The sequence below is a fragment of the Triturus cristatus genome, chromosome 3_1 (genome assembly GCF_964204655.1).
Source record: "Triturus cristatus chromosome 3_1, aTriCri1.1, whole genome shotgun sequence".
Lineage (NCBI taxonomy): Eukaryota > Metazoa > Chordata > Amphibia > Caudata > Salamandridae > Triturus > Triturus cristatus.
The window spans coordinates 330,573,912-330,585,039 of record NC_140583.1 but is presented as its reverse complement, the minus strand read 5'-3'; positions in this window follow the sequence as shown (position 1 = coordinate 330,585,039).

The window sequence follows — 11,128 nt, the reverse complement described above, 5'->3', positions numbered from 1 at the left end:
ATATAGTTTTTTTGACAATTTTTTAGGTTTGCAAGGGATTCTGGGTAACAGACCCTGGTGGGAGGCAGTCAAGTCACCCCATCCTGGATTCCCCTGGTTGTCTAGTTTTCAAAAATGAATAGGTTTGCTAGGTTTCCCAAGGTGCCCGCAGAGCTAGGGTTCAAAAACTAGAGCTAGGCACTTTGCAAAAAAAGGGTAATTTTGCATTGTGAAAATGTGGTGTGACCACGTTGCGTTTTGCGCAGTTTCCTGTCGTGGGCACTATGCCTACCCACACAAGTGAGGTACCATTGTTATCGGGAGACTTAGGGTAATTCAGATTTGTAAATAACTGTTATTATCTATTGACTTTCCATGCATTTCTGCTTTCCAAATGAAAGATATTGTGTAAAAAAATAAGTCATTCTAAAAAATGACTGATAATTCTCATGCTAGTATGAGTATTCCCAATTTCAGAAATGTGCAAATATCTACTGTTTCTAAACTCTATATTTTGTTCCCATTTCAGAAATACATAGGTGTCTTTCATACCGATTTTTCCATGTACACTTTTTTACAGAATAATTACTATATACCCGGTACATAATAAAAAACCATTGCAAGTTACTACTCAGTTTTTGGCTCTGGGTTCGTCGGGTTCTTGGTGAACCTACAGGTCCTATATATCCCAACAACCAGTAATGTCCAGCGGATGAAACGGTATATTGCTTTCAAAGAGCTGTCATAATTAGAAGAAGTTACAGGTGAAAACGTTGACACAAAAGGCTGTTTTTTTCAACTAAATTTCAATTTATCCTACATTTAACTGTTTGTTTCTATAAAAAAAACCTTGATGGATCTACACAAATGACCCCTTGCTGAATTCAGAATGTTGTCGTCTTTTCGAAAATGTATAGCTTTCCAGGATCCACTATTGCTTTTGTACCCATTTCAGCCACTAACTGGAAGGAGGTCAAAAGCACAAAAAATTGCAAAAATAGGCTATGTCCCAGAAAAATGCCAAAACTGTGTAAAAAATGTTGGGTTTCTGACAAAAGTCAAGTATCCCCAAAAAGCTGGGAAAATGGTGATTTCAACCCCACAAACCCTTTTTTGATAACATTTGCAGGGAAAAACCCAGATGCTTTCATTTGCAGCCCGTTTTTCCAATTTTTCCAAAAAAAAACAAAATGTTGCTGTATTTTGGCTCTTTTCTGTGACCCCTCCAGGGGATTCCACACACCCTGAGTACCTTTAGAATCCCCATGATGTTGGAAGAAAAGGACGCAAATTTGGCGTGGCTACCTAATGCGGTCAAAAAGTTACAGGGGCCTAAGCGCGCACTACCCCAAATAGCCAAAAAAAGGCCTGGCACAGGAGGGGGAAAAGGCCTGGCAGCGAAGGGGTTAAAAAGCTGTCACTATTGTTGATAAAATCAGGGGGGAACAGCACCCAAAATCAATGGAGACAATTGATCAGGGTATATCAAAGGAGAGTGGTGATTGTACGTTTCCTACTGTTAATACTGCATGTGATAAACGTGGCAACTCTAAGAGCAGTTCTCTCCCCAAACTTACCCCTAGTTTGATGCCCTTGTCAAATGCAGCACCTGGCAATAGGACCAGTAGCAATAGTTTGTCCCGAAATTTAGCATCAGACACTTCCGTGCCGTCGGCCCCGGTACCCACAAGTATGGCAACTGCTCGAACGTTACTTCTGTTCTTGGAAATCGGGCTGAGAACCCATCTGAAGATGTCCTTCACTTACCACCTGAAGCCTGCCCTTATGTCGTAATTTTAGCTGGCGCTCCTCCCTTGAAGAAAGACCAATCAGAGTCTTGGGAACAACTCAAGAATAAAATTATTGATTGGTTATCGAAGTACAAGGGCACTAGGGATGGTGAACGCCAACGAAATTTTAATGGTGCGACGTGTAGGATGGGTAGGACCCTCAGATAAGAACATTACAGGTGACTGCATAGTCGTGAATTTTAGACGTCCCTCCCTGGTGAAATGGCTATTAAGAGCACAAATTCACCACAATTTTTCCCCAACCCTTATACATTCACTACCCCTGGGTTTTTTCTACAAACCTCCTCTGGGCACACGCAATTTTACTATTCCGACACACACCACACAGAATCGGTTTACCGTCCTGTCTAGTCTGGATAGCCAGGATTGGCTACCGAGTCAACCATCGACTACTGTACTAGACTTAGTGGTACCCTTAACAGTCCGTCCGGTTGCTACTGAACCCAGACCCCTTGATCCTAACCTAAATGTGCTAAGCTGGAACATCGCAGGACTAAGATCTAAACTGAACTCCATGGAGTGGGTTGATCTAGTCAGTAAATATGATATTTTGATGTTCCAGGAGACATGGTGCACAAATGATTTGTTCCTTGAAGGATTTGTATGTTATAATAGCACTGTACCCAGCCCCAAAACAGGTCGCCCAGGTGGGGGGTTATCAACATGGATAAAGATCTCAGCTGGGGGTAGTATAAAACCTCTGGTGACAAATAATGAGAACTTTCAAGCCACGGTTTATTCACAGGTGGCCACGATATGTTTAATTAATTTTTATAATAACGATTTTACATCACTACCAAATAGGAATTTTATCAGCTTGTTTGAATTTATTGATAAATTAGAAGACGAGCAGAGGTATGGCAAATTGGACGGAATCTGCCTAGGCGGTGACTTCAATGTACGATTGCATAGTGGTATTGATAATACAGCTATTGCCCCGGTCAGGGTCAACCAATGTAAAAGAGGGGAGGAACTTTGCAATTATATATCTTCCCATAATCTAATTAATGTAATGGAAAAGGCAGGCGTCGACTCAACTAAGGGCCCACTGCCTACCTATAGAGGACGTGGCTGTTCATCTATTATAGACTATGTTTTTATATCATCTTCACTGGTAAACTTTTTAGCAAAGGCTGAGGTTTTATGTACTAGCCAAGGTGACCATAATCCAATTTTAACAACAATCAGACTTTTTTCAAAATTTACTACCCAAAGGGAAATAGGGGCTAAACATTTGGAGGCATCAACTGACAAACTTAGAGTGATTTGGAAGGGCATAGACAACAAAGCACTATTCTCACGCTTGATAAAATCATATCCCTTATTGGTAGAGACGTGCCTATCAAGCAGCACCTCGGTGCAGAGATTATTGAGGCCTTTAGTGGTTTATGTGCTGGTATTAAACATATAATCTCAAGACCTGTCACCAACTTAAGCCAGAATGCCAGATGGTTTGATGGCATATGCTCGCGGGCTAACAGAGACCTGCGTGAAGCATTAGCGGCTACACCTAGGGACATAATCCGCGTTAGATCATTGAGAGCTTGGTATAAGAAAGCAACTAAATTACGCTCAGATGAGATATTGAGAGAACGCTGGGATAACCTTGCTAGCGCTGCCTCACTTAAGGATGTAACTGGATTCTGGAAAGAAGTTAAAGCCATGAGGTCTATGGGCTCAAATATTACTCCCATAAGCTGCAATATATCTAGCGAATTATGGGAGGAGCACTTTGCAAGAATCTACACAGCTCCCATAAAGATCTCTAATAGCCATACCTGCCCCTTAGTTTTAAAGGTTGTTATAACTGTAATTGAAGTCGAGGATGCCATAAAACAAAGCATAGGGAATAAAGCTCCAGGCCCGGATGGGCTACCAATCGACCTTATAAAACATGAACCAGATTTTTGGGCCCCCCTTTTATACAATGTTTTTAATAACCTGACCAATACGGCTATCCCGAGTACCTGGTCGACTAGTATCATCGTGCCCATTTTTTAAAAAGGTGACCGATCCAATCCCAGCTGTTACCACCCAATTTCCCTAATAAACAATACTTTGAAGATCTTGGGCAGGGTTGTCTTCAACAAGATCAGGAATTGGGCTGAAGACAACCAAATTTTAAAACGTTGCCAGCTGGGCTTTAGAAGCAATGTTGGAACTGTCGAACAGTGTTTGAACTTAAATCTCATTCTGGGCAAATATACGATTGCTCAAAAAGTTCCACTCTACTTGGGTTTTATGGACTTAACCTCAGCCTTTGATTTTGTTAGTAGATCACGTCTATGGGAGATTCTTTTAAATTATGGGTTGGATGAGGCTTTGGTCCATTTCTTGGCGCATTTGCACAGGGATTTGAAGGCACGGGTGAGGATAAGTAATGATGCGGGGTTTCTGGGGATATTGCCATTGGCAGAGGGGTTAGACAAGGCTGTGTTCTAGCCCCTCTACTTTTCATTCTTTACATAAATCAACTACATAATTCCCTGTCTAAATTGACCAAAGATGTACCGAAAATTAATGGCAAATTACTCTCCGTGCTTTTATATGCAGATGACGCGGTACTCATGGGCCGCACCCCCAATGCACTTCGCACTTTAGTTACGGGGTTTGTGTCTTTTATGGCCGAACTGGACCTTTGCAATAATTTTAAAAAATCTTACATAATAATGTGTGGGCCGAAAAAACACCGCATTAATTTTATAACATCGGGCAGCGAATCACTAACATGCGCAAGCACTTTTCCTTACCTGGGCTTAGTTTTTTCAGAATCAGGCTCTTGGCAGGCCCATGTAGCCCACAGTAGAAACAATCTTTCTAAAGCGGTTAATTCTATAACTAGCCTTCGGCAGCCAAAAGAAGCAGAGGTGGTGCTACCTTTAATCCAGATATACAAATCGCAATGTGTATCAACGGCCACATATGGTGCTGAAGTTTGGGGGTACGTAAATTGTAGCGGGATCCAAATTGAAGAGAATAGATTTTGCAGAAAAATTCTTGGGGCTCAAATTTCATCTCCAACTTACATATGCCACAAAGAATTGAACCTACATTATGTGGAGGATTTTATTAAGTCTCGCCCAGCTATTTTCTGGTAAAAAATATGGCAGAACCCTGCTGCGATCTTAACAAGAGAGATAATTAAAGATTGCCTTAAATGTGACAAGGGTGGCAGTATACCCTGGCTTGTTGCAGTCAAAAACAGTTTAGCCAGTGTGAAGTTGGAGCACATTTTTTATGTCCACTAGCACTGGAAGGCACAAGTGTAAAATTACTCAGGGGGGCGCTGTATGATCTGTATCATAAAGAAAGACAGAACATCGAGTATTATAAGTCATCGATTGTTAGGTACATGCCCCTTCTGGAGGTACCGAGCACCCAACATCACATGCCACAGAAATATCTTAGGAAGAACATAGGGAGATGGAAAAGAAGCTTACTCTTCCGCCTTAGGGATGGCAGTATAAAATATTCACTCTGCTTCCCGATAGGATTCAATAGTAACCTTGAGCAATTGTGTTGCCCATGCGGTATTGGCAGTAAACAAGCATTGTTACATTTTTTACTTTTTTGTAAATTTTACGCCAGACACACAAAACAGTATCTAATTCCCTACTTTAAAGCATGGACCATTTTTTATTTTAAATTAGCATATTTTGAAATTTTATGGCTAGGAAATGACGATTTGATTTTCTGAGTAAGCACGTTCTTACAAGTTGCGGTTCGCTCACGTGCTTCCATGAACTAACTCTAATGCGCTACAAATTTTGTAATACTTCCTAGTGAAATTCACTTTTTATCTTTGCTTTTATAATGATCATCAATAATGCCCGTAACCAATTATTTTGATACTGCTGCTAGTATTGGTAGAATTGAAAATGGGGCCTTAGTCAAATTATATTTGCACCCTGATGCTTATCATTGCCTGATTTATTGCACGTTATCGCACTTTACTTGTAATATATTGTCGACTTTGCACACTGGTCTAAATTTCATACTTTGTTAGTAATGCCGCTAGATTCTACAGCCTGTCCAACCTTTTTATCGTGTTTTTACTACTGTAATTTTGTATTTGTATTGGATTATATTGTATATTTATATGTTTTAAAACTTGTACTGTATTTGCCATTGGTAGTGATGAACTGTGCTTTTATGGATATTTTTTTATCCGAATAAAGATTATCTATCTATCTATCTATCTAAACCGATTTTTAAATCATTTTATTTTTACATTTTTTGCAGCTGTTGGTTGGGAGGGCAACACTCCTCCGCCATATCGGAGGAGTCACTGATGAACGCACCCCTACTGTAGCTGAAAAAGGGGGGTTCACGACACCCCTGCTTCTTTGGATTGTAGCTTTCTTGTTCAAACACTTGCATCCAAAGTCATTTGTTTGGTGAAAATAAACTGGAACTATGTTTTCTCCAAAACACTGCTTTTTCCAAATTTGTTGAGCAAACCTATATTTAGTTTGGTCAGAAAGCAAAATGGGATTGTTTTGTATCACATTCCACACAAGGAGGGGAAGAGTGAAAGGAAAAAAATATTTCAGAAAGTGATAAAACCCCATGACTTACTTTCTAAGATGTATGAATATTTTAAAAGCACAAACCTCACTGGAATTTCAGATGAGGCACTTTACACATTAATAATAAAGTGTTATGAGAAACATATTTAGTAATATTTGTAACGAAACAAGACACAGAGATATAGTTTGTGGATTGCACATCAGATTAAAACCACTCAACATTTGGGGGGAAATTTTCTAACACTTTGTGCTAGGCCTGGGCGGTAAATTCCATGCCGCTCACAGAATTTGCGGAATTTTGGCAATTCCGCGTTCTGCGGAGAACGCAGAATTCCCAAAAATTCCGCGATCTGCAGTGTAGCGGAATTTGTTACTTTATTGCGCTTTTAAAATGAGTGTTTGCGCGCGTGGGAGCGACTTACCAGGATCCCTGCGTTTGCTGACGAGTTTTCCTATCCGTTTACGTGCGCCAAAAGATTTTGGTAGCCGGCCGCGCGATTTTGCGAGAGTGTGCGGTCGCGAACACGTCATTCGGACGCGCCATTGGATATCCGCGTTCGCGAACAGGACACGAACGGGCGGAACAAGCAATTCCGCATGCTCGCGGAATTCTGCGTGGCTCACAGAGATTTTTTACCAATTCGCTGAACTTTGCGTAACGCGACTACGCAAATTCCACCCACCCATACGCCAGGATTAAGTCATAAACATTTTGGAAACCTGGTTGTGTTAGGATTTATTTTTCGACACATATAATGATCTGAGTTGGAAAGTCATCAGAAGTATCACAAAGTAGAATCACACTCAATTATGCTGCTTTGCACAAAGGGGGAAGGGGGTTTGATGCAGCGCAAGGGGCACATTTGACATATTCTCCCTATGTCACAGACTCGTAATCACAACAACTCATCCATACACTCAATCATTGGTGGGGCCCATAACACCAACATGCACTCGTCTCATTCGAATCCGTACATAGGAGAAAAGGCACTGGACATGAGGGTACCTTATTACCTATCAGGATTAATTTTCTTTACATTATATACATTTTATACATATGCACCTACAGAATCCTGACCTTAACATCAAGGCACTCCACCACTTGGGCGATGGACCAATTAGTTGTACTGGATGATGGTGAATTAGAACTAGCTAAATCACAAATAAAGCCTAGGAAACATTTGATTATTTTCTGTAATCAATTAAAGAACCACAAACTCATTTCTTATTAATTCAATTTTTGTTAATAATAATTTTCCTCTACATTAGCATTTATGCACCACAGTTCATAATATAAATTCAGTTTTATTTTCAAAGAGAAAACAGACATTTAGTAAAGAGCATGAATTTAGAAAGAGCAGATAATTAATTACCAATTAGCAAACGTTGGCGACTTTCTGAGCAAACAGAGAGTTATCCGCATTCTCTGGTACAAACTCCGGGATAAGCTGTCCGAACCACAGCAAAGATCAAACCGTCAGACGAAATAACTTCCCGAAAACAAAAGAAACCCAAGGCAACCATGGAAATCGTCACCAGCTCAATGCAGACCCAACGCCATGAAAGATCAACCCGATGAACACCCCCCTTTGGCGGATGAGGGCTTTTATACCCTTTTTACCTATTACTTCATACTAACATGCCATAATTTAGGGGTAGAGAAATGTTCTGATTGGACAGTTCGGGGTTATCTGAAAGTTTTCTAAAATTTCCCAGGGTAAACTGGTTCTCCATGAGACTTGGCATAGGAAGGCGCAAATTGTATAATATTCCCTTTGCTCTCAGGCGAAAGTTGCGAATGTAACATTTAGAGGTAGAGAAGACATTTCTCCACAGTTTCTGCATTGTCCCTTCCGCTGTTCTCACACCGTCGTCATTTGGCAGGCAAACACGTTCATATCCTTGACAAGGGACTCGGTGTCACAGATCTGGGGTCATTTGAAGATCTCCATAGCCATCCGATTATGCGCAGAAACCATTGCGCTTACATGGTGGTGTTTTCGGTAGAGACTCCATCTTGGGTACTGCGGCTTAGTAGGTCCGAATGCCAACTTGAGCAAAAACAGACATAACAGTAATTAAAATATAGAAATGGAGATTCTAATGTTTAAACCCACACTAATCCCAATATATATTAGTATTTCCCTAGCTGTAGCAACATTTAAAGCGATAATACTCACCATTTTGTAGTCTTGGAAACACAAACAATCACAAAGCAACATAAATCATGCAATTTTCTATTTCACCACAATCTAAGGTTAGTTTGCGTACCATAATTAATTAATTAATTATTCTGCCATGCAATTAGCATTTTAGTCCCAGGTGTATTTCGTGTTTATCAAGGTGTAAAAGTTTATTAGTATAATTTCACTGCAAACCAGTTAGTGCAAGTTAGATTTAGAATGAGTACGTAATTATTTTCATGCAATTTAGAGGAGGTATACAAAATGTTGTTTTAGCTGCTCCATCAGGTTCTATTGGTGGGACATGGGAGTTCTCATGCAGCCACTGATGGATATTTATGCAAAGTCCTATCTGCTAAAAAAAAAAAAAAGGTATACATGACTTTGCTCCAGTAAGTTATGCATTACAGTACATGTTTACAGACGTAAAGTTTGAGAAAAAGTTGTCTTTTCCCAAAACTGTCCAAACGTTGCATGTGTGAGGTAGTGTGCAGTGCACATACAACGTGGGGAAAGTATTAAACAATGTCAAAGCATAGTTCTTGTGCTGGAGGGTAAAACCTATGGTTGGCATAATGGACATAACCTTGCACTATGGTGCCAGGGTGTGTGCATAGTGCCAGGCAACCAAAAGTGCACCAGCACAATGGGGGACCAAAACAGCGACATATCTAAGTAGTAATGGCACTATTCTGCCATCTCCCTTTCATGCCATTCAGTACAGCAACTTTGTCACTGCGCTATGTTGTGTGACATCTTTGTAAATCTATACGTCTGTATTGTTCATTCACAGGCTTTTGATAGTGGAAATTGACACCAAACAGATTTACAAATCAGTGTATGTTATGGCAATGCATTTTGTGCAATCATAGCAGATTCAGTGTGTTAATGGTATAAAGTTAGGTCCTCAATTGCAGTTGCTTGGAAATATTAGAAGAGGACACCACCCTAGTTAAAAGCGTTACCGCATTTTGTACTTTTTCCCTGGTACATTATTTCTTTCCTCATTCTGAGGTGTATCAATGTGTTCAACCTTTTTCGTGTCGCAAGCTGCAAAACTCAAAGTCGGGATCTTTGTTTGCTGTGCAAACTGTGGCAGGTACTGTCTGGAAAAAGGTGCATGGGGAAAAATCAGGGGGTTGTATTTAACCAGGATAAGCAATTTCAAAACAAGAGCATATAACCATTTGTACCTAATTAAAAAATTTCCTTCAGACTCATAATGAGGGCCTATGTGTTATTCTTTTTTTTATTAAAATATTCGATAAGGCCATATTCACAAAATTGCTTGGCATTTGCAAAGCCAGCACTGATAACTTTGTAAATGCAAAGCACTGGGTTGCAATTCCATCAAGTCCTTGCTGGCCCTTACCTGCGGTCACAAAGCACAAAATAATTTCAGAATGTCTGTCATTAGCAAGCAGTAACCATATGAAGAATGTAAGTGGTTATTTCTGACAACCTACACTCTGTATTTCCACACGGTGTGCATCACTAAGATCATACATTATGTTCATGAACCACAGAATGCTTCGGCCGCCACTCACGTGGTCTGTTTCACAAGTAGTCACTTAATGTGACAATGCAACCCTTTTCTTTAAGACACATGGTCGTAATGCAGAAAAACTGCGAACTTGAATGCTGAGACCGATCTCTGCCTTCTTATGCAGCCCTTCGTCCCAGCATTCACTCCTGTCCACAAGTAGGCTTAAAATTCATGCCTTATTTATTTGAAGGAGATTGGTGTTGTGCACCTCACAACGCACAGCTCATTTGTACCACAAAGGATTAGCAAATCCTTAATAGCGCAAAAGTGTGGCTGCTTGAAGCCTAATTCCAAGTATTGCATCACCAGTAGCTTCATTGTGAATCTGGCTCTTAATGATATTTCATCAGACATGTAACATTATTATTCGTGTTTTCCATCTGTTTGGAGAGAAACATGGGAACCTTATAAGTCGAGAGGGACCACGGGTAAGCAATGTATTATAAGAGACAGCAGTTCCTCCAAAAATCATAGAACCGATATTGCACAGAGCCGTGTTGAGATCTGTGTCAAGAATTCTCCAAATGGAGAGACAATGTATTTATTAAACGCACAAATATGAAACACAAATCAGAGTCTATATACAAAAGTACAGTAGAGATGGGATGGAAATCAGCAGATTTCCAAGCCCCAGGCATTTATAGACATAGTGACATAGTCAATAATTGTATATTAGGAACAGTCACAATACAGAGAAACATCTTATGCTCCACATAAATTCGAAGGAAACTGTTTGGAGTCAAGATATACAAGTCGATGACGTTTCGATCCCAACTAAGATTTATCAAAGTGTCACCCAATGCAGCAGCCAAAAATGCTGTGCTGCCTTGTGTGACAGGGAAAGAGCAGGAGAGCATCAAATCTACAGAGATATGGCACTCTCCTCCCCTCTCCCTAGCATCGGTGCAGAATTTTGCTGCTGAGCACCATGAACACACCTTTGCACAATAGTGCAAGGGTGTGTACGTGAGCCGAGCATAGGTTTTGTATTGGAAGGGTAGAGAAGGGTGCCCATCCAGCACAAAATACTATGCCTAGACAGTTTTCAAAAGTTTTCTATTGCGTATGTGTGCTGTACAG